Consider the following 26,083-nt stretch of genomic DNA (forward strand, 5'->3'; position numbering starts at 1 on the left):
ATGTAGGTATCTTCTTCCCTGCTCCTATATCTGCCCTTCCTCCATCTCCACCCACCGACTCCCCCAAGCTGTTGCCAGTCCTTCCCTTCTCCTTTCCCTGTCCCCCTCTCCCCTTTCCCCCAACTGCACCCCTACCCCTGCCCCCACCCCCATGCTCACAGCTTTTGCCAGGCAATCTTGTTTGCTTCCAATTTCCAGGAGGATAACTACATGTTTTTCTTTGGGTTAACTTTGTTATTTGGCTTCTCTGGTTTTGTGAACTATAGGCTTGGTTTACGGCTAGAGTCCACAAATAAGTGAGTACATACTATATTTATCTTTTTGGGTGTGGGTTATCTCACTCAGGATAGTGTTTTCTATTTCCATCCATTTGCATGCAAAATTCAAGATGTCATTACTTTTTACCACTGTGTAGTACTCTAATGTGTATATATTACACATTTTCTTTACCCATTCTTCCATTGAGGGGCATCTAAGTTGTTTCCAGATTCTGGCAATTACAAATAATGCTGCTATGAACACAGTTGAACAAATGCTTTTGTAGTATGATAGGGCATCTCTTGAGTATATTCCCAAGAGTAGTATTGCTGGATCCTGGGGTAGGTTGATCTCAAATTTCCAGAGAAAATGCCACACTGATTTCCAAAGTGGTTGCACAAGTTTGCATTCCCACCAGCAATGGATGAGTGTTCCCCTTACTCCCCATCCTCTCCAGCAAAGGCTATCATTGGTGTTTTCGATTTTAGCCATTCTGACAGGTGTAAGATGGTATCTCAAAGTTGTTTTGATTTGCATTTCCCTGATTGCTAAGGAAGTTGAACATGACCTTAAATGTCTCTTGGCCACATGCACTTTTTCTGTTGAGAAGTCCCTGTTCAGTTCAGTGCCCCATTTTTTAATTGGGTTAATTAGAATTTGAAAGTCTAGTTTCTTGAGTTCTTTATATGTTTTGCAGATCAGACCTTTGTCTGATGAGGGGTTGGTGAAGATCTTCTCCCATTCAGTAGGATGCCTTTTTGTCTTAATGACAGTGTCCTTTGCTTTACAGAAGCTTCTCAGTTTTAGGAGGTCCCATATATTCAATGTTGCCCTTATTGTATGTGCTACTGGGGTTATATGTAGGAAGTGGTATCCTGTGCCCATCTGTTGCAGACTACTTCCCACTTTCTCTTCTACCAGATTCAATGTGGTCAGATTTATATTGAGGTCTTTAATCCATTTGGAATTTAGTTTTGTGCATGGTGATAGTTATGAATCTATTTTCATTATTCTACAGGTTGAATTCCAGCTAGGCAAGCACCATTTTTTGAAGATGCTTTCTTTATTCCATTGTATAATTTTAGCTCCTTTGCTGAAAATTAGGTGTTCTTAGGTTTGTGGGTTAATATCCAGGTCTTCGATTCAATTCCATTTGTTGATTTCTCTGTTTTTATGCCAATACCAAGCTGTTTTCATTTCTGTAGCTCTGTAATAGAGCTTGAAGTCAGGGATGGTAATGCCTCCAGAAGTTCCTTTATTGTATAGGATTGTTTTGGCCTCCTGGGTTTTTTGTTTTTTCCATATAAAGTTGATTATTGTTCTCTCAAGTTCTCTGAAGAATTTTGTTCAGATTTTAATGAGGATTGCATTGAATTTATAGATTGCCTTTGGTAGAATTGCCATTTTTACTATGTTGATCCTACCCATCCAAGAGCATGAGAGATCCTTCCATTTTCTGGTGTTTTCTTCAATTTCTTTCTTCAATGCCTAAAAGTTCTTGTCAAATAGATCTTTCTCTTAAATGGTTAGAGTTTCCGCAAGATACTTTATGATATTCATGGCTATCGTAAAAGGTGAAGTTTCTCTGAATTCCCTCTCTGTTTCTTTATCTTTTGTGTATAGGAGGGATACTGATTTTTTTTTTTGAGTTGATCTGCCACATCACTGAAGGTGTTTATCAGCTGTAGGAGTTCTTTGGTGGAGTTTTTGGGGTCACTAATGTACACTATCATATAATGTGCAAATAATGAAAGTTTGGCTTCTTCCTTTATGATTTGAATCCCTTTGATCTCCTTATATTGTCTTATTACTATTACTAGAACTTCAAGCACTATGTTGAAGAGATATGGTGAGAGTGGACAGTCTTGTTCCTAATTTTTATGGAATGGCTTTGAGTTTCTCTCCATTTAATTTGATATTAGTTTTTGGTTTGCTATATTTTGGTTTTATTATAATTAAGTATGATCCTTGTATCTCTAACCTCTCCAAAACCTTTATCATAAAGGGTTGTTGAATTTTGTCAAATGCTTTTTCAGCATCCAATGAAATGTTCATATGATTTTTTTCTTTCTGTTTATTTATATGATGGATTACATTGATAGATTTGCATATGTTGAACCAGCCCTGCATCTCTGGGATGAAGCCTACTGGATCGTAATGGATAATGTTTTTGATGTGTTCTTGGATTCTGTTTGCCAGAATTTTATTGAGAATTTTTGCATCGATGTTTATGAGTGAGATTTGTCTGTAATTCTCTTTCTTGGTTAATCTTTGTATGGTTTTGGAATCAGGGTGACTGTAGCTTCATTAAAAGGGTTTGGCAATGACTCTTCTGATTCTATTCCGTGAAACACATTAAGGAGTATAGGTATCAGCTCTTCTTGGAAGTTCTGCTAAAATTCTGCATTAGAACCATCTGGTCCTGGGCTTTTTTTTGTTGGGAGGTTTTTTATGAAAGCTTCTATTTCCTCATGACTTATAGGTCTTTTTAAATTGTTCACCTGGTCTTGATGTAATTTTGGTAAATGGTATTTATCTAAAAACAAGTCCATTTCTTTTACATTTTCCAACTTTGTGGCATATAAGCTTTTGAAGTAAGACCTAATGATTCTCTGAATTACCTCAGTGTCTGTTGTTATGTCCCCCTTTTCATTTCTGATCTTGTTAATTTGCATGTTCTCTCTCTGCCTTTTGATTAGTTTGGATAAAGGTTTGTCAATCTTGTTGACTTTCTCAAACAACCAGCTCTTCGTTTCATTGATTCTTTGGATTGTTTTCTGTTTCTATTTTGTTGATTTCAGTCCTCAGTTTGATTATTTCCAGTCTTCTCCTTCTCCAGGGTGAGTCTGCATCTTTTTCTTCTAGAACTTTCAGCTGTGCAGTAAAGTCTCTAATGTGAGCTTTCTCCATTTTTTTAATGTGGGCACTTAGAGCTATGAACTTTCCTCTTAGCACTGCTTTCATAGTGTCCCATAGGTTTGGGAATGTTGTGTCTTTATTTTCGTTGAATTCAAGGAAGACTTTAATTTCTTTCTGTTTTTCTTCTTTCTTTTTTTCTTCCCTGACCTGGGGGTGGTTCAGTAGTTGATTGTTCAGTATTCCTCAGATTGTGACTTTCTGGGGGTAGAATTATTGTTAAATTCTAACTTTATCCATGGTAATCTGATAAGACATATGTGGTTACTAATATTTTTTTTTTGTATCTGTGAAAGTTTGCTTTGTTACCGAGTATGTGGTCAATTTTCTACAATGTTTCATGAGATGCTGAGAAGAAGGTATATTCTTTCCTATTTGGGTGGAATGTTCTATAGATGTCTGTTAAGTCCATTTGGTTCATTGCCTCCATTAAATCTCTTATTTCTCTGTTAGGTTTCTGTCTGATTGACCTGTCCATTGGCAAGAGAGGAGTGTTGAAGTCTCCTACTATTAGTGTGTGTGGTTTGATGTATGCGTTGAGTTCTAGTAATATTTCTTTTACATAAGTGGGTGCTTTTATATAAGGGGCATAGATATTCAGAATTGAGACTTAATCCTGATGAATTGTTCCTGTTATGAGTATAAAGTATCCTGATGAATTGTTCCTGTTATGAGTATAAAGTGTCCATCTACATCTCTTCTGATTTATTTTAGTTTGAAGTCCTGCTGTTTTCAGGCTCAGTGAAACAAAGGAACTCCTGCCCTGTTTCACACACCACTTTGTCCCCAGAGCCTCAGCCCCAAAACAGGTTGAGTTGGGGGATCTTATGACCCCAAGGAAGGGAAGGGGTGCCTGGGAGCAAGCTGGGATGGGATAGAAAGAGGGAGGCGGTAGCCGGGGAGAGAAGCTCCTGCAGATTGACCAGAAAGTTTAGGGGGTTGAGGGATGTCTGTGTTACCTTGATCTTCTGGTACAGGATCGAGACCACTTGCTGGCCAGGGTCCTCACAGCCAAAAGGGCAAGCACGCCTTTCACTTCTAACAATACTTTGAACTGTTTGAAGAAAGTGCTTCTCTTTTTCAGCTGGCAAGTCACGTCCTTCTTCTGTGGTGGTCTGCGCAGAACTGGCTACATTAAAATTTTTAAAAGGCTTCACAAACACAATACTTTAATCAAGAGCAGTAATATATATATATATATATATATATATATATATATATATATATACATATATATATATATAAAACAAAAGTGATCTAATCTAAAATTTGTATCAATAAACCAAAATCTATACCAGTGTAAAGTATCCATCTGTATAGCATTTCTTCCTTTAAATATAAACAAATACTTGTAAACATTATTTGGGAATATTGGCATAGTTTTCTCCAAATTGCTTCTTGATTTTTGTTGGGTGAAGTGTTTTTAGGGGTGCTCATGGTAAACTTTTTGTGGGTCTTGGTGCATCAATCCACATAAATTTGAAAGGATTCCACAGGTTTATATCTTCTGTGGGAACAAAAGAAGCTCTTTTCCAAAATAACATGTCACTAAACCCAAATTTTGAAGTCAAGAAAACTTTAAAATATATATGATGGTTTAGTTTACCAGCCCATAAAATGAAATGTCTCTCTGTGCTGAGTTAGGTTCTTTACAGTCAAAAAATTTAAAGAAAACACAATAATATTCATAATCCAGACTCTCTGTATTTTCCATCTAAATGTCACTTATTTTTCTTTATTTCTTTATCTACGGCTGTCTGTACTCCTCTTCAATGACCTTGTTTACTTTTTAAAATTAATTTACTTTTCCCCCAAATCTCTGTACTATTTTTCTTCTCTCTACCAAGCCTATGTATATTTTTTAAACACACTGTTTCTCATTTAGAGTTCTTTTATGCCTTAGTCTTTCCTATTGTGTACCTGAAATCTTTTTCTGTCCAGAAGTGATTTTTAAAATTCTAAGCATCTTGGTCTCACCAGCCCTGGGGGCTGTCTCCACCTCTCTCAGGTTTAAAATACGGTGGAGATAGTTCACCACAGAGTCTAGAACCCCTGGGTGGGAGTCATCCTCACCACCTCAACTCTGGGTAGCATTGTGCAGCATATAAACACTTTTTATCTGATCAAAAGCTAAATCTGCCATGCTGCAAATTGCATGATATGGAAACTGTTGTGGGAGTAACTTCCGCTGCCTCAACCAATAGTCGCTGAAATACGAGCCCACAGTGCAGCGGGGAGCGACTTCCGCTCCGTCAGCCAATAGCTGCTGAAATACCAGCCCACTGGGGCGTGGTATATTTCTCTTTTAAAAAGAGAAACATATCCGGAATAGGCCCTCTTGGTTCCGGCTCTTGGTTCCGGTGCTTGCTCCTGGCTCCTGCTCCCGGCTCCTGCGACTAGGCTCCCTTCCTGACGGTTTATGGTGTATGTAAGTTTTACCCCCCGCCAAATAAATAACCCCTTAAAACATAACTGGTGTGGGATTGATTCGTTAATAGGAAACATCTCTGTGTATTGCAGTAGGAATCTGCCAAGCTCTCCTGCTTGTACATGCCTAGTAGACCACAATCCACAACCTGTCAAATCAGAGAGCACTGAGCCATGGGCACAGTCTCTGCTAATTTCCACATAACCCCTAGTAGGCACACAAGCATCCAGGACCACAAACCCCATTCAAGTGCTCAGCCTCCTGAAAGAGTCAGAGCTGTTTGTGCTACTGTTTTGAAACCACACATGTTTTGTTGTTGCTGTTTGTTTATTTGTTTCTTTTGGTTTTGATACAAAATGGATACAAAAAAGGACCCATTTTATTCTTGCATCCTAGAAATACTCCTCAACATCAGGAGCATTCACAGACATATCTTCAAGGTACAGGATTAGAAGAGGTATTCTAAGCCAATGGAACTAATAAGAAATCTCTTGTCACTAGTGCAAGCTGTAACTAATTAGAACTAATACAAAACTAAATTAAAATAGATAGGTAAGAACAGGAGATGCTCATCTGCAGCAAGCTTTCTTTTGGACTACCCACTAGCTTCCAAATCATGACACTGAGACTTTTTATTCGTTAAGAATGTTTAGCTATATCTTAGTTCTTATTTTAACCTGTTTCACTTAATCTATATTTTGCTTAAAGTTTTTTTTTACCTTTTTTTCTTCTTGTATATTTTATTTTCCTGCTGCCTCCATGTTGTCTGTATGGCTTCTGGCCCTAGGTGTGTATTGCAAGCAAGTTCCAAAACTCTAGAATTGTCAGAGATATCTTGCAGCTTAGACAGGTACCCAAAGTTCTTCTGTATTGTTGGGAAATACATCTTCAGCCTACAGGACCATTGTAACCAGCATACATTTCCATGAAGCAGGAAATTTGAAGATCTGTTTTGTTACAATGTCAAATCCACCAGTTGCTTTCTTCTGTGTTCTACAGAATGTCTGTCAGACCATTTCATGAAGCAAGAATCCAAAGAACTGTCTCAACTTCTTTAGGCAGCTTGAAAAGTCATTTTTTTGTGGTCATTAAATTCCATTCAAGCAGTTCAGTCCAGAACAGTTTCTTGCCCAAATGGCTAACAAACTCCATTAGGAGCCTATTAAAAGCTCATCATCCTCTTGAAGTAGATTAGTGCTGCCAGGAGCATATGTGTCTTATTGTCATAAAACGTCCTAAGTTTTTAAAACATTTTACGTGCCATATTCTGTACTCTTTGAAAGATTTGAAGAAAAAAATCCATCTGAAATACTTCTTTGTACATCTAGAAAACCAAACTAACATAACTACAAGTTTGACTATTATAGATGAATATCTATTAGCCTGAATTTCTTAATTATAAATTACATTTTTAAATGAGATGCATAACAACAATACATTAATAAGAAGCAGAAATATACATATAACAAAATTGACCTTAAATTTTTATCAGTAAACAAAGATCTATACCAATGCAAAGTATTGATCTCTATATCATATTCCTCTTTAAATGAAAACACACATTTATAAACAATCATTTAAGGAATTTGGGCATAGTTCTCTTCAACCTTCTTCCTGCTTTTTGTTGTATAAAGTACAAAGTTTGGGGGTATTCATTGCAACATTTTAGAGGGTCTTGTTCCATCAAACCACAGTTTCTCATCTTCTGTGGAAAAAAGCAAAACCTCTTTTCCAAAGCAATAAATTCTTAAACCCAAATTTTGGAATCAACATACCTCTAAAATATATATGTTGATTTAGCCGTAGCTTCTCCTTTATTGCTTAGGGTCTTAACTGGGGTCATCCTTGTGAATTACTGGGAATTTCTTTATAGCCAGGTTTCTTGCTAACCCCATAATGGTTCCCTCAATCAAGATATCTCTTTATTTGCTTTCATCTCTGTCCTTTCTCCATCTCAACTATTCCAATTTCTCAAGTTCTAATCACCACTTCCCTTCACTCCTCCTCTTGCCATTCTACCCTCCTTTTTTCATCAACCCCTATACTCCCAATTTTGTCCTGATCTTATCTATTTTAAATGTTCAGGTGGATCTATTTATATATTTTTTTTGGTTTAACCTTGTTACTTAGCTTCTCTAGGATCATGAACTATAGGCTAAATATCCTTTGTTTATAGCTAGTAACCACTTATGAGTGATAGATACCATATGCATCTTCTTGGCTCTGGGTTACCTCACTCAGGGTGGTGTTTTCTAGTTCCATCCATTTGCATGCACAATTCAAGATGTCATTGTTTCTTACCACTGAGTAGTACTCTAATGTGTAAATAAATGTGCATATTTTCTTTATCCATTCTTCTGTTGAGGGGCATCTAGGTTGTTTCCAGGTACTGGTTATTACAAATAATACTGCTATGAAGAGAGATGAGCATATGTCTTTGTAGTATGATTGAGCATCTTTTGGGTGTATGCCCATGAATGGTACTGCTGGATCCTGAGGTAGGTTGATTCCCAATTTTCTGAGAAACCACCATACTTATTTCCAAAATGGTTGTACAAATTTGCATTTCTACCAGCAAAGGATGAGTATTTTCCTTACTCCACATCCTCTCCAACATTGACTATCATTTGTGGTTTTGATCTTAGCCTTTCTGACAGGTGTATGATGGCATTTTAGAATTGTTTTGATTTGCATTTTCCTGATGACTAAGGATGTTTAACATTCCCTTAAGTGTCTTTCAGCCATTTTGATTATTTCTTTGAGAATTTTCTGTTTAGTTCTGTATCTCATTTTATAAATTCGGTTATTTGAAATTTTGATGTCTAATTTTTTGAATTATTTATATATTTCTGTCTGATGTGATGATGGTGAAGATCTTTTCTCATTCAGTAGGCTACCTTTTTTATTATTCTGTGTCCTTTACTTTACAGAAGCTTCTCAGTATGAGGAGGTCCCATTTATTTATTGTTGTTCTCAGGGTCTGTGTTACTGGGTTTATATTTAGAAGATGGCCTACTGTGCCAATGCACTGAAGGCTACTTCTTACTTTCTCTTCTCTCAGGTTTTGTGCAGTCAGATTTATATTGAGGTCTTTAATTCATTTGGGCTTGAGTTTTTTACACGGGGATAGATACGGACCTATTTTCATTCTTTTGCAGGTTGACATGCAGTTATGAAAGCACCATTTGTTGAAATTGCTTTCTTTCTTTCCATTGTTTAATTTTAGATTCTTTGTCAAAAATCAAGTGTTCATAGGTGTGTGGATTAATATCTGGGTCTTCAATTTGATTCCATTGGTCACCCTCTCTGTTTTTATGCCAATACCAAGCTATTTTTCATTACTGTAGGTCTGTAATTGAGCTTGATGTCAGGAATGGTGATGCCATCAGAAGTTCCTTTATTGTACAGGATTGTTTTGACTATTGTGGGATTTTTGTTTTTCATTATGAAGTTGAGCATTGTTCTTTCAAGGTCTGTAAAGAATTGTTGTGGAATTTTGATGGGGTATGTAGAGATAGCTTTTGGTATGATTTCCATTTTTATTATGTTTTTATTTTATTATTTTATTCTGCCAAGAACAAGCAGAAGCTTTTCATCTTCTGATATCTTCTTTTGTTATGTTTGGATATGGAAGCAGGGGTTCAAACCAAAACAAATCAAAGTCGGGACTAAAAGAGTATCAGCAAAATTTCAAATCATAAAATTGAATAATTGAAGAATCTGCACTAATAATACCAGATTCCCAAGAACAATGTATTTCTTCACTAATTTATCAGAATGAGTTGACAGGGATCTAAAACTAGAGCAACAGGATGTCACTAAGATTCAACTAATTATGCCTATTCCTTTCTTCATTCTTGGTTGTTAGAAGTCCAAGCTGTTCCAGAGTACATAGGTCCATGATACTGCTGCCTTAATCTTTTCTTTCCTTTAATTTTTACTTTCCTTTCTTTTTTTAAGTATCAGAAAGGAATTTTGGTGAGTACTGAAGAGTCACCCAGGTTTAATTTCCAACTGCCTAAAATGCTCCTGAACACAAAAGGTAGGATTAAGATAAAAGACTGCATTAACATGATACAAGAAAATGAACATATCAATTGAAATTTGCTTACATTCATAGTTAAACATTCTGATGCTGGAACAAAACAAGCCAGCAGGTCAGACCAAAATATTTGAGGATTGTGAGAGATCTGAGTACCTGATTTTTGTTTGCTTATTTACAATTTGTACTGTTTTGGATATTTTGTTATAAAAACACCAAGTATCAAAAATATTTTTTAAAGTTCTAAATTTTTTTCTCATGGTGCAATACAAAGGAAGAATATATGAGAAAATGAATAGCAGATGGTGACTACTTTTGATACAAAACAATGTATTACATATGGAATTAAATAAAGTGCATTATTTCACATGCAAGAATAGTAAACATTATTATTTGATGTGGGAGGTATAATGGTCTGCTCTGTCCCTTTAAGAGACAAGCCACGCCCACTCCCTCTCAGGTGATCTTAAGCTTCCAGCTTTAGTCCCTTCCTATTTTGTCTCCCTCTCAAAGAGGCAGCTTCTGTCTCTCCCCACTTCTCTTCCCCTTCAGTCTCTCTCTCTCTGTCTTTTTTCTCTGTCTCTCTCTCTTTTTGTCCTCTCTCTGCTCTCCCCTTCTCCTCTTCCCTTACATAACCCACTTAATAAATATCCACCTCACTCTACATGGTGTTCTTATTCATGTCTCTGTCTCTTGCCCACCATGTGACTTCCTTCCCCGGGACCAGCTGCCTTCAGAGACCTGTGGCGTGGTCTCATGGCATGCCTTTCCATCTGTCTCTCCTCATGGGACTTGATGCCCCTCATGGCCCACTGCAGTCACTTGGAGAACTGTGCCATCCCTGCTTGAGACTGGCCAATCTTGGACCCACTACCCGCCACTCAGGAACCTGAAGCATTTTACTTAATTAATTACAGGAGTTATCTTTGTCTCTGTGTTGCTTTTATTGGTTAATGAATAAAGAAACTGGCTTGGCCTGATAGGGTAGAACAGAGCTAGGTGGGGGAAACTAAACTGAATGCCAGGAGAAGGGAGGTAGAGTCAGAAAAGTGCCATGTATGTGTGAAGACAGAGACGCTGGAACTTTAACTGCTAAGCCACAACACAGATTAAAGGAGATGGACTCGTTTAGGATATAAGAGTTAGCCAGAAATACACTTAAGCTATTGGCCAAACAGTGTTGCAAATAATATGGTTTCTGTGTGATTATTTCAGGACTGAGCAGCTGGAAACAAAAATGTGGCCCTTTACAACAATTATTATAATGCTTAGTTTTATTTTGAAGCTTTTGCTTGTTCATTGATTGATTGATTCGTTCATATTTAGTGTGTGTGTGTGTTTGTGTGTGTATATGTGCATGCTGTGGCACATGTGTGGAGATTAGGTGATAAGGAAGCAGTACAAAGATACAGTTACCCTTCTCACCAAGTACATCAGCTGGGTTCTCCATCCTAAAAATAGGACTTAGGTGAAGAATCAGAGTTATCATATGCCTGCAGTTTGCATTTAAGAAGTAGATCTCACTTCTGACATAATACATGCACCTGTCAAGTCATCTACCAAGTCGTACATCTCCTTCCAAGAAAAGAGTTTCTCCTCTGGATGTCACATGATTTAGGCTTTCTCTTCTCCCAGCAAAATATTCTTGGAAGAATTCAGTACATTGATGTCTCTTCTCTTGATAATCTCATATGCAGTACAAAAGGCACAAGTGTTTTGTATATCTTCATCACTGCCAGGACATTTAAAGTCCCTAATTTCTGTTTCAGAGCCTCAGTCTTGAGTTGAGATGATAGAGTAATCTACTTTTTTTTTATCATTTCTATATCATATCCCCGTTTTATCTCTAAAGCATTGATCATTTATAGCCAAGCCCTTTTAAAAGAAAACATACATTTATAAGCAAAATATTTTGGGAATTTGGGCACAGTTTTTTAAACTATTTTCTTCTGATTGGGGGTGTTGGCAATCTTGTGGGAATCCTGAGAAAATTCAGAATTATGATTAAATTTTAATTATTGAAGTCTGTGAGACTGTATGATCTCATTCAGTTCCCTCAAAGCTGTTCTGGATGTTTGATCACCTGGACCATTTCTTTCATTGGAGATCTCAGAGGATATTACTTGATCAAACCATATTAACCTGGAAGGAATTCTTAGCTTCTTATCTTTTATGGAAAGAAAAGCAGAACCTCTTTTCCAAAGCAACATATTTTTAACCCAAAATTTTGAAGTAAAGATACCTTTATGTTGGTTTTGCTTAGCACCTCCCACAATGAAATGTCTTTTTGTAGTTAGCCCATAAGCAGTCAAAAATATTGAACAAAACCAAATTGTATAAACAATCCAGCCTCTCTGTGTACTTTCCATTTTTCATGGATTATATTTTTATTACTTTATTTCTTTTTTAATGAATATTTTCTTTAATTACTCTTTTTTTTTATTGGTTTGACTTCAGCCTTTATTATACTGCATGTGCACCATATATGTTCTTAATCTTGGAGTGTAGTTGGTTGTTTATTAGAAGTGAATTTATGATAATTTTTTCTTTAGACCTTGAAGATTAATCTGTACTTTTCCTGCTTTTGGCTGGGAGAGGAGATTACAGTTAGTTGTCATTGGTTACCCAGAGGGTGAAAGGAACCATTAGGTAAGTGAGCTAAGGATAGATAGATTTAGCACAAACTGCACAGACTCTAAATATTTTCTGGGAAAACATGCAGCTCTCACTCACAGTGAGACACTGAATCTGTAGCTCCTTCATGTTTCACCACTACTAACACACCATGTCCAGGCACTATGTAAATTCTCCTAGACAGATGGATGAATCTTGTATTCTATCTTTTTCTAAGCATGTATGGCTAAGAATAGTTCTTGACTCTGAAACCACAAATAGTTTTCTAGGTGGGAATGCTGAGTATTTACGCAATTTGAACACAGAGTAAGAGGACATTAATTCTGCTTATGATCTGAAGCTGTTGCTAAACAGGTTTTCAGAACAGCTACATCCCTGATATAGGAAAATAAATACTGATGTATAACTTTGAAACTGAGCTTAACATGTTTGCTTGGTAAAAAAAGAGGCATTCAAGAGGCTGCATATTAAAACCATGAAGCATGGCAGCTACTCAAAACAAGCTTAGCCCAGACATGGACCAGGATATGGTCATGATGACTTCCAAAGTCACGCTGAGTGTTTTGATTATCCTGAAGGAAAAAGGTAGTGTACATTTTGAATTAGAAAGATGACTTGGAGAATTGTATCTCAAAGACAGATAAATTAAATTGTAGATTATCAGGGCTGGACTATAGTAACATTACATGGCCAGTGGTATACAGCTACACATTACAAGGCAAGGAAAATTGATTAAGGATTATTTTTTTGTTTTGTTTTGTTTTGTTTTTCATTTTTTTTTATTAAATTATAAAAGTTTCCATTTCAGCCCCTCCTCCCAACACCCTCCCACTCCCCCCACTCCCTCTCCTCCTTCCTCCCCATCCCCTAGAGCAGTCAGGGTTTCCTGCCCTGTGGGAAGTTCAAGTTCCTCCCCCCTCCCTCCAGGTCCAGGGAAGGTGAGAGTCCAGACAGACTGGATCCGCAAAATCCAGTATATGCAGAGGAAGCAAGTCCCAGTGTCATTGTCAATGGCTTTTCAAAAAGGCTCTGGGCCAGCCACATTCAGAGAATCTGGTTGGATCACGTCCTCGTTCAGTCCCAGTCCAACAGGCCTTGGTGAACGCTCATTATATCAGTCCCCTTGTATCAGTGGGTGCTCGCATCCCTCGCAGTCCTGATTACTTTTTTTATTTTCTTCATCCTTCTGTTCCTCATTTGGACTGTGGAGTGCTCAGTTCAGTGTTCCAATATGGGTCTCCATCTGTATCGCCATCCAACGTCGGATGAAGGTTTCCTGTGCCCTTGCCTTCTTTGCTCACGTTCTATTTCCTTCTGCCTCTCATTTGGACCTAGGGAGCTAGGTCCAGTGTTCCAACGTGGTTCTCCGCCTCCATCTCCATCCATCGCCAGATGAGGGTTCTATGGTGACATGCAAAATATTCATCAGTATGGTTGTGGGCCAAGGCCGGTTCAGGCACCCTCTCCTCTGTCCAGAGAACCATCTGGGGATCTCTCCTTGGACCGGGGATCCCCTTTATAATCAAGTCTCTTGTAAACCCTAAAATGATTCCCTTAGTTGAGGTATATACTTGCCTGATCCCATATCCATCCTTCCTCCCTCCCCCCATCCCAGTCCCCCGATCTTTCCCCAATCCTCCCCTACTCCCTTCTCTCTAACCCTCTCCCTTTCTGACAACCCTCCCACCCCCTCCATGCACCCGAGGTTACCTGGGACTCTTGTCTATTTCCTACCTCCTGGCGGATAGCTAAATAATCTTCATCAGGTTCATCTTCTTATTTAGCTTCTCTAGGATCACGAATAATAGGCTCAAAGACCTTTAATTATGGTTAGAATCCACTTATGAGTGAATACATACCGTGTTCCTCTTTTAGGGTCTGGCTTACCTCACTCAGTAAAGTGTTTTCCATTTCCATCCATTTGCATGCAAAATTCAAGATGTCATTGTTTTTTACCGCTGAGTAAAACTCTAATGTGTATATGTTCCACACCTTTTTTAACCATTCTTCTATTGAGGGGCACCTAGGCTGTTTCCAGGTTCTGGCTATTATAAATAGTGCTGCTATGAACATAGTAGAACAAATGCTTTTGTAGTATGTTAGGGAATCTCTAGGGTATATTCCCAAGAGTGGAATTGCTGGGTCCTGAGGGAGGTTGACTCCTAGTTTCCTGAGAAACCGCCACACTGATTTCCACAGTGGCTGCACAAGTTTGCATACCCACCAACAATGGATGAGTGTTCCCCTCATTCCACATCCTCTCCAGCATAGGCTATCATTGGTGTTTTTGAGTTTGGCTATTCTGACAGGTGTAAGATGATATCTCAAAGTTGTTTTGATTTGCATTTCCCTGATCGCTAAGGAGGTTGAGCATGACCTTAAGTGCTTTTTAGCCATTCGAAGTTCATCTGTTGTGAATTCTCTGTTAAGTTCAGTACCCCATTTTTTAATTGGGTTAATTAGAGTTTTAGTGTCTAGTTTCTTGAGTTCTTTGTATATTTTGGAGATCAGACCTTTATCTGTTGAAGGGTTTGTGAAGATCTTTTCCCAGTCAGAAGGTAGCCTTTTTGTCTTACTGACAGTGTCCTTTGATTTACAGAAGCTTCTCAGTTTCAGTAGGTCCCATTTATTTATTGTTTCTCTTATTGTGTGCGCTCCTGGGGTTCTGCTTAGGAAGTGGTCTCCTGTGCCTATATCTTGTAGACTACTTCCCAATTTCTCTTCTATCAGGTTCAAAGTGGTCGGATTAATGTTGATGTCTTTAATCCATTTGGACCTGAGTTTTGTGCATGGTGATAGATATGGATCTATTTTCATTCTTCTACAGGTTGACATCCAGTTATGCCAGCACCATTTGTTAAAGACGCTATCTTTCTTCCATTGTATAGCTTTAGCTCCCTTGTCAAAAATCAGGTGTTCATAAGTTTGTGGGTTAATACCCGGGTCTTCTATTCGATTCCATAGGTCTACTTCTCTGTTGTTATGCCAATACCAAGCTGTTTTCAATACTGTTGCTCTGTAATAGAGTTTGAAGTCAGGGATGGTAATGCCTCCAGAGGTTCCTTTATTGTATAAGATTGTTTTGGCTATCCTGGGTTTTTTGTTTTGCCATATAAACTTGATTATTGTTCTCTCAAGGTCTGTGAAGAAGTTTGATGGGATTTTGATGGGAATTGCATTGAATATATAGATTGCTTTTGGTAGAATTGCCATTTTTACTATGTTGATTCTCCCAATCCAAGAGCAGGGAAGGTCTTTCCATTTTCTGGTATCCTCCTCAATTTCTTTCTTCAAAGACTTAAAGTTCTTGTCAAATAGGTCTTTCACTTCCTTGGTTAGAGTTACCCCAAGATATTTTATGCTATTTGTGGCTATCATGAAAGGTGATGTTTCTCTGATTTCCCTCTCTGCTTCTTTATCCTTTGTGTAAAGGAGGGCTACTGATTTTTTGGAGTTGATCTTGTATCCTGCCACACTACTAAAGGTGTTTATCAGTTGTAAGAGTTCTTTGGTAGAGTTTTTTGGGTCACTTATGTACACTATCATATCGTCAGCAAATAACGAAAGTTTAACTTCATCTTTTCCAATTCGAATCCCCTTGATCCCCTTATGTTGTCCTATTGCTATTGCTAGAACTTCAAGCACTATATTGAAGAGGAATGGTGAGAGTGGACAGCCTTGTCGTGTTCCTGATTTTAGTGGAAAGGCTTTGAGTTTCTCTCCATTCAATTTGATGTTAGCTGACGGCTTGCTGTATATTGCTTTTATTATATTTAGGTATGATCCTTGTATCCCTAGTCTCTCCAACACCTTTATCATAAATGGGTTTTGAATTTTGTCAAATGCTTTTTCAGCATCCAATGCAATGATCATATGGTTTTTATCTTTCAGTTTATTTATATGATAGATTACATTGATAGATTTGCGTATGTTGAACCAACCCTGCATCTCTGGGATGAAGCCCACTTGATCATAATGGATAATTTTTCTAATGTATTCTTGGATTCGGTTTGCCAGTATTTTATTGAGTATTTTGGCGTCAATGTTCATGAGTGATATTGGTCTGTAATTCTCTTTCCAGGTTGTGTCTTTGTGTGGTTTTGGTATCAGGGTAACTGTAGCTTCATAAAAAGAGTTTGGCAGTGATTCTTCTGTTTCTATATTGTGAAATACATTAAGGAGTATAGGTATTAGCTCTTCCTGGAAGTTCCGGTAGAATTCTGCATTGAAACCATCTGGTCCTGGGCTTTTTTTGGTAGGGAGATTTTTAATAACAGCTTCTAATTCTTCACGACTGACAGGTCTATTTAGATTGCTCACCTGTTCTTGGTTCAACTTTGGTATATGGTACTTATCTAAAAAAATGTCCATTTCTTTTACATTTTCCAACTTTGTGGCATATAAATTTTCATAGTAAGATCTAATGATTCTCTGAATTTCCTCTGTGTCTGTGGTTATGTCCCCCTTTTCATTTCTGATATTATTAATTTGCATGTTCTCTCTCTTCCGTTTGATTAATTTGGATAGGGGTTTGTCGATCTTGTTGATTTTCTCCAAGAACCAGCTTTTTGATTCATTGATTCTTTGGATTGTTTTCTGTGTTTCTATTTTGTTGATTTCAGCCCTCAGTTTGATTATTTCCAGTCTTCTACTCCTCCTGGGTGAATCAGCTTCTTTTTTTTCGAGAGCTTTCAAGTGTGCTGTTAAGTCTCCAATGTGTGCTTTCTCCGTTTTCTTTAATTGGGCACTTAGTGCTATGAACTTTCCTCTTAGCACTGCTTTCATAGTGTCCCATAGGTTTGAGTATGTTGTGTCTTTATTTTCATTAAATTCAAGGAAGACTTTAATTTCTTTCTTTATTTCTTCCTTGACCCAGGGGTGTTTAATTACTCTCTTAATCTATGACTGTCTCTTTCCCTCTTCTCTCTCAAGTTTACACCATTTATTAAGTGTAGTATGACATATTTACAGGTTTATTTTTGTATGAATCTGTCTTTATTGCATATCTATCATCACTTTCTGACAAGGAGAGTTGGAAAAATGCTAAGCAGGCATAGCTAGTACCAAAGTGGAGCCTTTGGCTGCTGACTTCCCCCTACTCAGATTTCCAACATGGCAGAGGAATGTCTCCTGCCAGTTCTTGTTTCCATGTTTACCACCCCCACTCTGAGAATCAGTGGGTCCATGCTGCCACCAAGAAGCTTGCAGCATGCTGTCCCCAAATCCCATTTAAGTTTTCTGTAGCAGGTCCTTCAAAAAGAGATTTCCAATCTGCCTGCACAGACCAGGAAGTTGTCTCTTAAGGGAACCACACACCTGCTCTTTGCCAATCTCTCCCATTAATCCCTCTTTTCTCTAGATGATTTAACTTCTATTTTCATTTTAAATTCTTTTTCTATTTCACATGCCAATTACAGTTCCCCCTCCCTCCCCTCCTACAGCACATGCCCTCACCTGACTCTATTCACTCCCCAAAAGGGGTAAACCTTCCTATGGAGAGAAAACCAAGCCTGGCATATCAAATTGAGGCTGGACCAAGTTCCACTCCTGCTCTCCCCCTGCCTTCTTCTGCATCAAGGCAGAGCAAGATATCCTACTGTAGGAAAAGGCATCTTGAAAGCCAGCTCAAGCATCAGGGATAGATACTGGTCCCACCATCAGGGACCTCACAAACATACCAAGCCTCACAAGCATTACTCATGTGTAGAGGTCCTAGTTCAGTCCTGTGCAGGCTCTCCAAGTGTCAGTCAAGAGTCCATGAGATTCCACGAGTTTATATAAACAGTTTCTGGGAGTTTCCCTGTCATGATCTTGACCTGTGTTACTCATATAATCTTTCCCCTCTCTCTTTATCTGGACTCCTGAAGCTCGGCCCAATTTTTGGCTCTGGATTTCTGCATCTGCTTCCATCAGTTACTGGATGGAGGTTCTATGATAACTATTATGATAGTCACCAATGTAATTAGTGGAGAATGTGAGTTCAGGCATCCTCTCCACTATTACTAGGAATCTTAGCCTGGGTTATCCTTGTGGCTTCCTAGGGATTTCCCCAGTATTAGGTTTCTTCATAACCCCATAATGGCTCCCTCTATCAAGATTCTCATTGTTCTTTCTCTCTGTCCCTCCTCCAATTCACACATCTCATTTCCTCTTGTTCCCAGACTCCATTCCTCCCTGATTTTACCCAGAAAATCTCATCTACTTTTTCTTCCTAGGACAGGCATGTGTCCCTTTTAGGGTCCTCCTTGTTACCTAGCTTCTCTGGGGCTGTGGATTTTATCCAATAGCCAGTTAAGAAAACAATATAGAACAGTAGCTGATTCAGCTGTCGCTGTCTTGTCATTCTTCCAAGGCTGATGGAGACCAACCACAAGGCATGCTCCAGCTCTGAACACCCAAGAGAGGATGTACAACCTTTTGTCTGCATTTTATCCAGTCTCATCTCAATAGAAAACCATGCTCATGGCAAATCATCCCAAAAGACATTGGCCAAACAGGTCAATTTCCATGGCATTTCTCCCTTTTTTTCTAATTAAGAGGGTTCTAATTCAACATAAATTATAAACAGTAAATATTATCAAGTATTATTCAGATGAAAACAAAAATGAGCAAAAATGAAACTACAATGAACAAAAACAACATCAAGCCAGAAACACATTCTAAATGTCCAGACCATAGGTAATACCTCAATAGCTGTCCAATTCTGAAGAATCCAAGTCTTGTACCTCATATGCCTTTAGGTAAGGTAGAAGAGGATTGTAATTATAACTATCTAGTCTTCAACCCCATCAAAGTTCTGAGAATGAAAATAATAATACATGAATAGGCTGGAAGTCCAAGCAAGTGACTTCCCAAAGTGTAAGAAATAACAGAAAATCAGGCTGCCTGGACAGACAGCCAATGTTCTCTGTAACATTGGGGCATTCATCTTAGGCTATAGGCCTAGAATATTATCATTATTGTATTCAGCATCATCTGGGTCAGCACAGACTTTTCTTCACAAGGAGATAAGAACACATTAGAGGGACAGATAAGAAATCTGTCTGTGACTCAAATCTCCTGAAGCAGGAGAATCTAAAATGGACTTTTGGAGGTTGTTTTCTTCAGAATGCTGGATGAACTCACATTTTATTATTGTTAATCTTAGGGTGCTGGGTCAGGGTTAGCCTCTACCATTATGGTTTCTCTACCATTTTGTTTCTCTTTAGGGCAAATTCAAAATTGCTGAGGTTTTAACATTAACCAATGCAATTTTTGTAAGATATTAATCTAGATCTGTTGTGTACTACTATTATCATAGTCTCAATCTCAAGATTTTAAATTTTCTTCATTTGTTTACCAATATTAGAATTAAAAGTGGTTCTCATGGTTCTTAAAGCATCTCTGTCCCATCTATATCTCTATCCTTCTGGAATGAGGGCTAATGCTTTTAATCCACAATCATTTTTTTCCACCAGAAACATTCAGAATGAGTCAACAGCATTAGCATATTTCCTTTTTTATAATGTGTATTCAGCACAGATTACACATAGTGGTACTGATAATGTATCTAAAAATTTTTATCTCTTTTTGTAAACTTAAAAAAAAAATTAAGAGAGGGCAAGACCCTTCCTCCTTCATCCAGGCTTAGGAAGATATGCATCCAAAGAGAATAGGATCCCCAAAAGGCAGTACATGCAGTAGAGACAAGTCCCAGTGCCATTATCATTGGACCCTCCCTCTCCCCCAATTGTCAACCACATTCAGAGGGTCCGGTTTCGTCCCATGCTTATTCATTCCCAGTCCAACTGGAGTTCCTGAGCTCCCATTAGCTCAGGTACACTGTCTCAGTGGATGAGCCAACCCCTCATGGTCATGACTTGCTTGCACATATTCTCCCTCCTTCTGCTCTTCAACTGGACCTTGGGAGTTCAGTCCAGTGCTCTGATGTGGGTTTCTGTCTTTGTCTCCATCCACAGGGCAGAGTGCCTTGCCCTCTCTTAGAACTGGAGGGGGGTGGAAGGGAGGGTGTTGAGGGGATCAGGAGGAAAGAGGGAGGAGGAGAGGAAGTCGGAATTTTGATTGTTATTCTTTATAAAGTAAAAAAATAATCTTAAAGAAGTGAAAAAAATTCTTGCAACCTTCTGGAAATCAACTTTAATCCACCCATCACAGGTCAAATGGATTCCAGATAAGTATTCCTGTCAATGAACAACCTAACTTTCCACACCTATTGTCTCTGCTTGTTGATGGGATCTCTTCCTCCTTCCTCTTGTTATGGAATTACACTTCCCAAGTAACAAAGCCCTGAGCCTAGAAGTTTCAAATGCACATCTAAGATAAAAATATTCCCATAAACTCTTTAGCTTCACATTCCATCACTCATATTTATCTGTTCCAACATATTTTAAATTAATTAAAGTCTACAAACATCTCAAATGCTGCCTGTTCTTTCCCAGGCACTGATGGTGCCACAGAACCTGGACAGTGAGTGAATCAACCTGCTCTTTCTGGCCTTGGTGAGCATTCCAGCTTTCTTGGAATCCGAAAGATATTGATGACCCCAGATAACAGGAAACAGTCTAAAGAGTAATGTGTCCCCACTCCTACCTGACCAATCACCCCATCCTATTTACTTACCTTTTATAATAAAATAGGAATAAAAGATTTTCAATCCAGAACTACCCACATTCCAGGACCATGTGCCCCCCCTCTCACCAGGCATCCATCCTTGTCAGCACTAAAGCCAATGTGGCATGTCATTACCAAAGTCCAATGGTACACAAAATAACTAAAGGCCTAAGGGACCCAGAATAACTATAGACCAAATTTACAAGATTCCGCTATCACCAGTGTTGTGTGTTTTCCTCTGTGTGTGTTTCATATCACCTTCTAAAGCATGTGTTATCACAGCCTGTTCTCTGTCTCTCTCTCTCTCTGTCTCTCTCTCTCTGTGTGTGTGTGTGTGTATGTGTGTGTCTCATTATGTTTCTCCCTCTCTCTATTCTTTAATTTCATTACCTGTTGTGAGGCAGTCAATTTCATACCATTTTCCCAATGAATATCTTCCTTATGTCTAGTGCACAATGTGATTTTGTGGCATTCACTGACTATAATTGACAGGATAACCTTTAGATAAAATTCCTTATGCATTTATTGTAATATATTTATATACATATTCCTAATAATAAATACAATTGCCACATTCTGTATGTACACATTATACATGATGTATATTATTGTGCTTACCTTGAAATTTTTGACTGAAGAGAAAAATTTGATTCTGAGGGCTTCTAAATTAAACTAACATAAAGTATCTTGATTTGAAAATTTGGGACTAAGATTATATTCCTTTAAAAAGAGGTTCTGATTTTTTTTCCACGGAAGATGAGAACCTGTAGATTCCTTTCAGGCTAATGGGTTTGATGGGACAAGATTTCCTGAAAGGTCTCTGTGAACCCTAAAAATACATTTTCCAAAGAATAGTAGGAAACAGTTTGGAGAAAACTATGCCTAAATTTCCAAAATAATTGTTTATAAATGTTTGTTTTTATTTAAAGGGGGATATGATATAAAGATGAATACTTTGCATTGGTATGGATCTTGGTCTATTGATGCAAATTTAAGGTTGATTTTGTTACACTTTGTATATATACTTCTGCTCTTGTTTAAGATAATGTGTTGGCACAGCTAATTTGAAAATATATTGTATCATTAAGAAATACAAGTTAATAGATTGTCATCTACAATAATCAAACTTCAGTCTTATTAGTTAAGTTTTCTAGATATATAGAAATAAAAGTCATTTAGGTGGATAATCTTTAACATTTCAAAGACCTACAGAAAATGGAATTTAAAATGTTTGACCAACTTAAACTTTCCTTGATAATGCTATGAGTCTGCTTGGGGGAGCAACAATCTATTTAAAGAGGTTGATCGTAACTGAAGAACCTCGTTATGGAATTTGCCCTTCAGTGTGACAAGGCTAACACTTTGGGTAAGAAACTGCTTTGTCTGAATTTTGTGATGGTAGCTATATGATCTGTATATGCAAGACCTAGACAAAAATGATTGCTGATCTTGCTAAAAAGAAGATGAGACAGTACTTCAGTGTTCCTGTTCCACCAAAGAAAATGTCAGTCATTATGATGAACATAAAAGAAAGTGACTGATGAAGTACCAATATAGACTAAGCAGTCTTTCAAATTTCTTGCTTCTTGGAAGAGTCTGCTGGATACTATGGTTCTATATGCTGAAGGTGGATGCATCAACATTACAAAAGAACTCTGGGTTATTGTCCTGGCATCAAGATGTCTGTCAATTCTACAAGTTTGGAAGTTGCTTGCCATGCACTTCCTTCTTACTTAGGTAAAATTATGTCCTTCTGGGGTCTTTGAAGAGTTGAAGACAGATAGTTAAAGTTATAGTTATCATTAATTATGATAAAGGATAAACTAGATATAAAACTTTTTAGACTCACAAAGAGGGCTTAGATAATAGAGTATTTTTCTTAAATTGACAAATGTAAATGGAATAAATATTGTAACTATAATTCTTGCTTGAAAAATGTTTTGTACATTTTATTTTTGCTATGTTAAAATTAAAACTTTCCTTCTTATTTAGACAGAAATGGGGAGATGATGTGGTATGTCCTCCTGTATATGTGTTTCTTTTATTGCTTAATAAATAAAGCTGCTTTGGCTAGTGGCAAGGCAGAATATAATCAGGCTGGAAGAGATATAGAGAATAGACAGAGTAAGGGAGAAATCATGTAGTTGCTGAAGGAGAAGGATACCAAAAACTTAGCAGTAGGCAACAGCCTTGTGGTGATACACAGATTAATAGAAATGGGTTAATTTAAAATGTAAGAGCTAGCTAAAAAAAATCTGGAGCTAATAGGCCAAACTGTTTTGTAATTAATATAGTTGCTGTGTAATCATTTGTTTCTGGGCAGCTAGGAAACAAATGAACAGTCTCAATTTACACAGTAGTATAGGATTCAAATCTCTGAAGTGATATTCTTTTGTCTCAGCAGAAGGAGAAATTATCACCTATCAGCTTGTGGTGAACAACTGTCTATGGGATGTTTAGCCCCAGTTATAATGTTTATGATATACCCATTACACTTGATGCTCAGTGTACATCCTAGAATATGAGGGCGAATGATAGCAATAATCAGATGGTAGGGAACTTTGCTACAAGATGACTTTTCTCGATATGACAGGAAAGTTACACTCATGAAATCTCTAAAATATGGCTGTTGAATATAATCTAAATAGTTATGACATCAAATGACTCATGATGTTGCTGAGAAGAGTTACTTGGGATACAAGCCTAGATGAGGAGTTACAATTAAAATTCTTGGAGAAAGAGAGATGGGCACCAGAAAAGGTTATCCAAGTTAAGTGGTCAGTCCTAAAATATACAGATGGTCAATATTAAATCTTCTCACATTGTTGAATTTATATACTTATCCTTATGCACTTACACATGTATCAATAATCATTAAAGAACATTGGACCTTGAATATCAAAGGAAGGTTGGTGCATGGTAGGTGTAGGTAGAAGGAAAGGGCAGGAAGAAGTGGTGTTACTATATTTAAATAACATACTAAAAATAACACTGACATTCTTTAGATCAGTTAAAAATAAAGAACAAAAAGTAGTAGAGGAGCTAGATAACTCTTGAAAGGCCTATGATAAATTAAATTATATATATATATATATATATATATATATATATATATATATATATATAAAGATAAATCAGGAGAACAGTTGAGCAATGGGAAGAGACCCAACCTTCAGAAAGTGTATATAGAAAGAGACTAACACAGGATAGATCACCTTCTTTAGAATATCTTGGTAGAAATTTTCCAAAAACTAGAGAAGGATATTAACATCTGCGTATAATAATAGGTGTACAGATATGGAAATACAGAGACAAGAACAGGATCTGGCATGACAATATACTCAAAGTATCATGAAATTATCATATAACAGAATCAGAAAATGCAGAAACTAAAAGTTGTAAGAGAGAAAAATAAAATTACTCTTATGACAGGGCTTTCAGAATTACACCAGGGTTTTCATCATAAACATTTAAAACTAGAGGGATCCAGAATTATGTATTTAATATTCTGAATGACAGTTCTCAACCCAGAGCAATATGCCCAGCAACATGTTTCGTTACTATTAAGGAGAAATACTTCCTTAATAAAATACCTTACATATTTTTTCTATTCCTTCTCTTCAACCATGTCCAACACTCTACTTTCATCCTCACCTCTGTAGGAGGATACATGTGGCAGCCTCCTCTGAATTCACTTTGATCCCATTGGTTTTAACCCTTCCCATTTGTCACTTTATCCCAGATACCAACTCCAGCAGTTGCCCCTCAGGCTTTGCCTGTCAGAAAGCTAAAGAGTCTGATTGCAGATATTCTCTTCTCTTGTGTTCCCCCATATCCAGGCTAGCATTCTTATCTCCAGCGCTCCAGCACTGTAGCAGGATACTTATGGCTGCCTTGCCTACTCTCTTCTCCCATCTCCTATGGATTGCACAGACTCCCGTTCTAGCCTCCATCTCCTTACTTACTTCTTTATCCAAGACACCAACTTTAGCAGGCACTTCCTGCTAACAAACAGAGAACACTGCAAAGGAAGCAGGTAGGCTGACTGCATGTCTTCTACTGTCCCTCTGTTGTCCTATATCTAACCACCCCATCTCATTTTCAGTAAATACATATGCTAACTTGGCCTAGTCTCAATAGTAACTGCATCAAAGTCATATAAAGAAAAATAACAAGTTACAAAAGAAAAAAATTTCCTCATGTTCAAGTTGGGGGAAGGATAGAGTGGAGAGAAATGAAAGAGATATCTCAACAGAGGGAATCATTATGGGACTATGGAGAAACCTGATGCTAGGGAAATTCCAAGGATTCCTCAAAGATGACCCATAGCAGTAATGGAGAGGGTGCCTGAACTGACCTTCCTTTGTAATCAGGATGGTGAATACCTTAACAGTCATCATAGAAACTTCTTTCAGTAACTGATGGATGCAGATGCAGAGACCACATTAAGTACCAGGATGAACTATAGGACTCCAGTCAAAAAGAGGGAGGAAGGTTTATATGAGCAAATGGGTCAGGATCATGATAGGGAAATCCAGAGGCGCAAAATTGTGGAAAGTCAAGAACTCTAGACCAACAGCTGGGGAGCCTGCATGGGACAGAACTAGGCCCTCTTTGTGTGGGTGACAATTTTGTAGACGTTTTTTTGTAGGACCCCCGTCAGTGGAGCCAGGATCTATCCCTAATGCAACGGCTGACTTTCTGAAGCTGACTCCAAATGGTGGGATGTCTTTCTTAAACTTGATGATCTGGGGGAGATGCTTAGTCCTCCCTCAACTGAATGTGGCAGGCATTGTTACCTCCCCATAGGGGGCCTTATCATTTATGAGGAATGGATGGTGTGGGTTAAGGGAAGGAGATGGAACAGAAGGATGGAAGGGAGGGGAACTGTAGTTGGCATATAAAATTAATAAAAAATGAATAGAAAAGGAAAAATCACCACATATAATAAATTAAATGAGTGCAATTTGAAGTAAAAATTAAACTTAGGCATGACTCTGGACAACAAAATTTGTGAACTAAAATGAAATCAAAAAATAATCACATTTAATTTGTTGGAAAAGATTTAATATTGCATAAGTACATGCAGGAAAGGTTGACACACAGAACCATTTCTGGATCTAATAATTTGAAAATAATAAGTGGAAAATCAATTTAAGCATAAACCCCGAAATATGGAATAGCTTTAAAATGGA

General features: G+C 37.7%; 1 protein-coding gene across 5 annotated transcripts in view; it reads right to left on the reverse strand.

Annotated features, from left to right (window-relative positions):
* LOC125412199 (cytochrome P450 2C54-like) overlaps positions 1-26,083 on the reverse strand; it is a 76,000-nt gene that overhangs the window by 39,387 nt on the left and 10,530 nt on the right. For 3 of the 5 annotated variants that reach the window (XR_015003293.2, XR_015003292.2, XR_015003291.2), the window contains one exon: positions 19,761-20,263. The exons of the other annotated variants lie outside the window; for them this stretch is intronic. The gene's annotated coding sequence lies outside the window, so the exon portion shown is untranslated. Of the gene's footprint in view, positions 1-19,760; positions 20,264-26,083 lie in introns of those variants that run through there. 5 annotated transcript variants of the gene reach the window in all.

Source organism: Myodes glareolus, chromosome 7 (assembly GCF_982192425.1).
Source record: "Myodes glareolus chromosome 7, mMyoGla1.1, whole genome shotgun sequence".
NCBI lineage: Eukaryota > Metazoa > Chordata > Mammalia > Rodentia > Cricetidae > Myodes > Myodes glareolus.